The sequence below is a fragment of the Schistocerca nitens genome, chromosome 4 (genome assembly GCF_023898315.1).
Source record: "Schistocerca nitens isolate TAMUIC-IGC-003100 chromosome 4, iqSchNite1.1, whole genome shotgun sequence".
In the NCBI taxonomy this organism is placed as follows: Eukaryota; Metazoa; Arthropoda; class Insecta; order Orthoptera; family Acrididae; genus Schistocerca; species Schistocerca nitens.
Genome location: NC_064617.1, coordinates 322,656,484 through 322,663,555, shown reverse-complemented (window position 1 = coordinate 322,663,555; position 7,072 = coordinate 322,656,484). Strand labels below are relative to the sequence as shown.

The 7,072-nt window shown below is 40.8% G+C and overlaps 1 non-coding gene across 1 annotated transcript; it reads right to left on the bottom strand.

Moving 5' to 3' along the window:
• Positions 1-4,626: 4,626 nt before the first annotated feature.
• On the bottom strand, positions 4,627-4,699 carry Trnat-agu (transfer RNA threonine (anticodon AGU)). The gene has a single exon. It is a non-coding gene; the product is annotated as a tRNA-Thr (tRNA).
• Between the last annotated feature and the right edge of the window lie 2,373 nt (positions 4,700-7,072).

The following is a 7,072-nucleotide window of genomic DNA, read 5'->3' as shown; positions in this document are numbered from 1 at the left end:
ACATTTCCACAGGCAGATGTGGAATCTGACCGCAATCTATAGGTTATGAACTGTAGATTGAAACTGAAGAAACTGCAAAAAGGTGGGAATTTAAGGAGATGGGACCTGGATAAACTGACTAAACCAGAGGTTGTACAGCGTTTCAGGGAGAGCATAAGGGAACAATTGACACGAATGGGGGAAAGAAATACAGTAGAAGAAGAATGGGTAGCTTTGAGGGATGAAGTAGTGAAGGCAGCAGAGGATCAAGTAGGTAAAAAGGCGAGGCCTAGTAGAAATCCTTGGGTAACAGAAGAAATATTGAATTTAACTGATGAAAGGAGAAAATATAAAAACGCAGTAAATGAAGCAGGCCAAAAGGAATACAAACGTCTTAAAAATGAGATCGACAGGAAGTGCAAAATGGCTAAGCAGGGATGGCTAGAGGACAAATGTATGGAAGTAGAGGCGTATCTCACTAGGGGTAAGATAAATACTGCCTACAGGAAAATTAAAGAGACCTTTGGAGAAAAGAGAACCACTTATCTGAATGTCAAGAGCTCAGGTGGAAACCCAGTTCTAAGCAAAGAAGGGAAAGCAGAAACTTGGAAGGGAGTATATATAGGGTCTATACAAGGGCGATGTACTTGAGGACAGTATTATGGAAATGGAACAGGATGTAGATGAAGATGAGATAGGATACTGCGTGAAGAGTTTGACAGAGCACTGAATGACCTAAGTCGAATCAAGGCCCCGGGAGTAGGCAACATTCCGTTAGAACTACTGACAGCCTTGGGAGAGCCAGTCCTGACAAAACTCTACTATCTGGTGAGCAAGATGTATGAGACAGGCCAAATACCCTCAGACTTCAAGAAGAATATAATAATTCCAATCCCAAAGAAAGCAGGTGTTGACAGATGTGAAAATTACCGAACTATCAGTTTAATAAGTCAAAGCTGCAAAATACTAACGCGAATTCTTTGCAGACGAATGGAAAAATTGGTAGAAGCCGACCTCGGGGAAGATCAGTTTGGACTCCGTAGAAATATTGGAACACGTGAGGCAATACTCACCCTACGACTTATCTTAGAAGAAAGATTAAGGAAAGGCAAACCTACGTTACTAGCATTTGTAGATTTAGAGAAAGATTTTGACAATGTTGACTGGACTACTCTCTTTCAAATTCTAAAGATGGCAGGGGTAAAATACAGGGTGCGAAAGGCTATTTACAATTTGTACAGAAACCGTATGGGAGTTATAAGAGTCGAGGGGCATGAAAGGGAAGCAGTGGTTGGGAAGGGAGTAAGACAGGGTTGTAGCCTCTCCCCGATGTTATTCAATCTGTATATTGAGGAAGCAGTAAAGGAAACAAAAGAAACATTCGGAGTAGGTATTAAAATCCATGGAGAAGAAATACAAACTTTGAGTTTCGCCGATGACATTGTAATTCTGTCAGAAACAGCAAAGGACCAGGAAGAGCAGCTGAACGGAATGGACAGTGTCTTGAAAGGAGGATATAAGATGAACATCAACAAAAGCAAAATTAGGATAATGGAATGTAGTCAAATTAAGTCGGGTGATGCTGAGGGAATTAGATTAGGAAATGAGACACTTAAAGTAGTGAAGGAGTTTTGCTATTTGGGGAGCAAAATAACTGATGATGGTCGAAGTAGAGAGGATATAAAATGTAGACTGGCAATGACAAGGAAAGCGTTTCTGAAGAAGAGAAATTTGTTAACATCGAGTATAGATTTAAATGTCAGGAAGTCGTTTCTGAAGGTATTAGTATGGAGTGTAGCCATGTATGGAAGTGAAACATGGACGATAAATAGTTTGGACAAGAAGAGAATATAAGCTTTCGAAATGTGGTGCTACAGAAGAATGCTGAAGATTAGATGGGTAGATCACGTAACTAATGAGGAGGTATTGAATAGGATTGGGGAGAAGAGAAGTTTGTGGCACAACTTGACTAGAAGAAGGGATCGGTTGGTAGGACATGTTTTGAGGCATCAAGGGATCACAAATTTAGCATTGGAGGGCAGCATGGAGGGTAAAAATCGTAGAGGGAGACCAAGAGATGAATACACTAAGCAGATTCAGAAGGATGTAGGTTGCAGTAAGTACTGGGAGATCAAGTAGCTTGCACAGGATAGAGTAGCATGGAGAGCTGCATCAAACCAGTCTCAGGACTAAAGACCACAACAACAACAGGAGATATTTGGTGTTCTCGTTACACTGTTGACACTTGAATCTCGAAATACTGAACTCCCTAATAATTTCCGAAATGGAATGTTCCATGCGTCCAAGTCCAACTGCCATTCCGCTTTCAAAGTCTGTTTATTCTCTTCGTGCAGCCACAAGCACGTGGGAAACCTTTTCAAGTGAATTACCTGAGTATTAATGACAGCTCCGCCAGTGCACTGCCGTTTCATACCTTGTGTACACGATACTCCCGCCGTCTGTTTACGTGGGTATCACTATCCCATCAGTTGTGGCACCTCAGTGTATTGCACAGTCATATTTTTTAGTGTGACAATCATTACGAAAAGCAAAATAGTTAACTTTGATGATTCCACGCAATTTGGCGATAATTTCGTCGCACACCAAACATATCGGAGAAGTTTTCTTGAAAGCAGGAGCCTGTAGCTGATCAAGACGTACATTTTAATAGATCGCCCCCAAATGTGATTCCCTTTGCTGTGCAATGAGAATAGGACACCTCATCTTCGATAAAGATAGACCTCAAAGGGTTGACAGAAATGCATACACCTTAGCGGCGTTATTTTCAATGAAAACATCGCTATTCAGATTTCATCTACGGACAGCCCATCATATACGGATGGATCGTTTTCTCAGCCCTCGTGCCACTAATATACAAAAACGGCTGCATTTTATCATAAGGTCCCCACTTTGTCCAGGAACGGATGATAGGTTTCTTCCAGATTTTGTGGTCGTTGCGTGCACTGTTGATGCCGTTCCATTAATTGGTTTACGTCTTGTTGGACTCTAGGACCAAACTGTTACTAATTTCTTGGAGACAAACTAAACCTGTTGGTAACAATCACTCTTCTGCGTGTTTTCGAAACGGAGAACGTTAACCGCGAGAGGCGAGGTTGCGGTCTGGCACACTTTCAACATGATATCTAGTTTAAAAATAGTACATATTCCATTGAAGAGAGAAATATCCGTTCTGGATACTTAATATTGTACTAAAACTAATTTATGAAATTTTATAACTCATCGGCGTTGATAATTGCCAGTTTCTTAAATAAATGCCACGGAAATGAAATAAATTTGTTTTGCAAAAGTGAGAGTTCTTCCTCGATTCTGACATTTCGGTACAGAAACACTGGCGCAGTATCACGCGACAGAAATAAAGCCGGACGAGTCGGAGATGAAAGCCGCTCTCGCTTCAATTCCGCGCATTCGATCGCCGCAGGCGCAATTTCCCGTCGCTGCAGGAGTGGCATAGTACGCCCACGTGTCAGCCTGCGCTGGCAAATCAGGAAATTGTCTCCCTCGTCATCTTTCCTGACAGCTGCGTTGATAGACGATGCTTAAACTACATGCGGGCATTAGCATTGCAGCAGTTCTCTGTTATGCCATCGTGTTAACCCAAAGGTGAGTTTCCTATGAATGAACTCAGCAAGTAGCAGCTTCCGTGAAAGACTGAACTGTCATGAAATATTGTATATTCTTTGACAATACAGAGTCAAATGAATCAATAAATCATAAAAGGGACACTAACTGAAGCTTTAAGAGCGACGAGTTGTCAAGCTCTGGGGGGACTCTATATAACTAACACGGAAGATATTATTTCATTAAGAAATTATAAACAGCCAATAAGCTGCACCATGTAAGGTTTAAATAAACCTCTTGACCATGGTTTCAACGTTTACAAAAACGTCGTCCTCAAAAGAAAAATAATTACAACTTGTTTACATGTGCCTTAGCTGTATATTAGTGAAGTACTACTTAATGGTGACAGCCATGTTATGCATGTTTTTAATGCAATGGAGGTGAAATTTTATATTGTACTGACGTCTTTCCACCATATTTCAACGCACCTCCGCTACAACATGTAATCCAGAACACGTTTTTATAAAAGCTGAAACCATGGCCAAGGTGCTTAAATGAATCTTCTATTGCGCAAATGATTGGCTGTTTCTTATTTCTTCATGAAGACTTTCTCCTATGAGTGCTGCTCCAGCTACGTACAAAATTTTAATACGTAACATATAACTGCCCACTTAACTTGACGAATGTAGTTAGTGTAGTAGTGGAATACTTTTTGGGAAAAATCGTAGTGGGAGACCAAGAGATGAATACACTAAGCAGATTCAGAAGGATGTAGGTTGCAGTAAGTACTGGGAGATTATGAGGCTTGCACATGATAGAGTAGCATGGAGAGCTGCATCAAACCAGTCTCAGGATTGAAGACCACAACAACAACAAGTTCGTCTGTACGACAGGTCAGTAGTACCATGTCGTTAACGAAACAAAGGTGATTGAGATACGTTCACTTACTAACTATTGCTTCTTTGTTCAACTAGCTTAAGCAGCTAAAAACGTACTAAGAAACAAATGAATTGAAGGCGTTAGTTGCCAGAGGGCATTGACTTAAATCTGGAGGGAAAGCCGGCAATGTGTGCCGGACCGGGGTTCGAACCCAGGTTTCCTGCTTACTAGGCAGATGCTCTGACCACTGTGCCATCCGGACACAGTGGTCACTGCACGATTAGCCCAGCACGCCTCCCGTCAGATACAAATTCTCAGCTTATCCACGTACTACTGATATAGCGCCCCATGCCCATTATCGTTATCAAACACGACATTTTGTAGACTCCCGCACGAATTCGAGGGTGGCTTGCATCCACAATGAAGTTATCATCTGGCGTCCTTGTTCTAATTACATATATGATGTCCGAAAGAACAGGCACTACATACATAAAAACTTATTGCTGTTGAAAATAGCTTCGGTTACATTTAATCTTCTTGCCTAATTTCCTTTTGAGATGGGAGTTTCCACTATTTTGATGAAGTCCTACTGAAGCTTTAGCACTGAAGGGTGTACTCGTATCTATACATAACTTTTATCTAGTCGTATTGGTATAACCATCACAGGCAGACAATACAAAACTGTAACACAAAATTATACAATTTACTCTGAAACCGTTATTTTGCAATTCTAATATTTCAAATGAATTACCCCATCTGTTGCGATAGCATTCATTGGATTTCGCGTAAAGGTATCCTTTCACAGCTCGTACACAGGATGCTTGTGCTAGCTGGGGAGACAGGCTGAATGTATCGTTCGACTGTTTGCACTATTTTAATCACAGTCGTCGTTCAATCGATTAACGAACTCTTTTGATAAATTAATTTAACTGACGCAGTTGCCATCCTTATATCTCTGAGCACTGCCTTTCTCCTTGTAGTTCAACTCTGTATAGTGGCCCAGCACCCATTTAAAGTCCCAGTGATCATGTTTTCAGGTCAACTGTCTGTTGCATCGTGAAAGAAAACGTTTATCATCTGCCTGAAGGAGCAAAGGTCAGTGCCATAAGGACTACTCATTTTTAAGCATTACGTCACGAGTTTCTCTACCACATGTAGATGACACCTAAGGAACAGCATGGGTAATTTTTCATTTGCCCGTCCTACACATGGAAAATATATTCTTCCCATGATTTCCAGTGAATTCAGTTTCGCTTATTACTGATTAACTGCATGACTGACAACGTTGCTTCTCATAATGATGTCGATCTAAAATCGTGCTATTCTGAAAATGAAATTAGCCGTTAGACAGGCTTATTGTCAATGTAATATGTACAACAGTCAGTGTCAGACTATTACAACTTGTTTACCATAATGATGTAATTTTGAAATTACAGTTTTCCCCTGTAACATGAAAAACTATTCATAAATAAACGAATTTCACTCCTCGAGAAGATACAGATAAGCAACAGCCAGCAGCTAAAAAGCATAGTGCAAGTACAAACTCAACAGACTTATGACAAGCCGTGTTTACCTCTCAAGGAAGTAATTATCACAGGGCACGCGTTGCAAGGCTCTTGTTAACGAACTGTCTCACAAGAGTGCCATTGTAGTGTCTTTGTTATCTTGGCATCAAAGGAGCGGGAAGATTAAAAAGCACCAAAGCACCACGGGTTGGGCATGAGAGAGAGAGAGAGAGAGAGAGAGAGATGACCTGACCTTTCACGTTCCAGGCTTTCTTTGATGGGACGCAACTACGGCAAGAAATCTGAGAGTACCGCAAAAATCACGTCGTGTCACAGAACATTCTAGTCGTCAACAAGACTGTAGATATTTAATTTAGTTTCACATATTTTCGATTTATTTATGATATAATAATGCTGTATTTCATAGGAGTGTCTGCGAGCAAGAATCTGTGTCTGCAAAAAGGCTGAAACATTAAGTTCCGTCAATACCTTTATTTAAAAAATTCCATGTGGAACTGAAAAACTTATGTATTACAACTGTCCAGCTAAAATTATAAATGTCGGGTAAACTATTGTGCGGACAGGGAGACAAGTCTGCCAACTCCCAAAGAGAATCTAACTACCACAAAAGCTGCCCTCAGATTCTCCTCGGGCCTCCATCCTGGAACAAGACACACGAACCCCTTCTGAACCTGAGCCAATGAGAGGAATTTCGTATGTTGATTTCTTGACACTAGCCAGAGGTAACATCATGACAAAAAATTAAAATACCTACAGTCGTCTTTAAAATAAAATAATGACTGCTGTAGGTGTTTTTATTTTTTGTCACGATAGCAAACGGCCGTCGTTCCAGAGACTTCCTGCTAAAGGGATGGACAAACAAAAGAGGTAACAACAGGCTACAATCAGAAACGAACGTAGAAACTCTATTGGACAAAGTTAAGGGATGGTGCTGACTAAACAAACTTTCAAAAGCAGCTCAGGCGTCAACTTTTATAACTCTGAAAGGAGTACAGAGCAACAGTCGAAACTATTTAAGGGGAATTAATTGTATAATTTTTCAGGCTTCACCGGTAGAAATACACTGCACAGGTTTGCCGCCGAATAACATTGTTTAAGTCCTTCAGTAC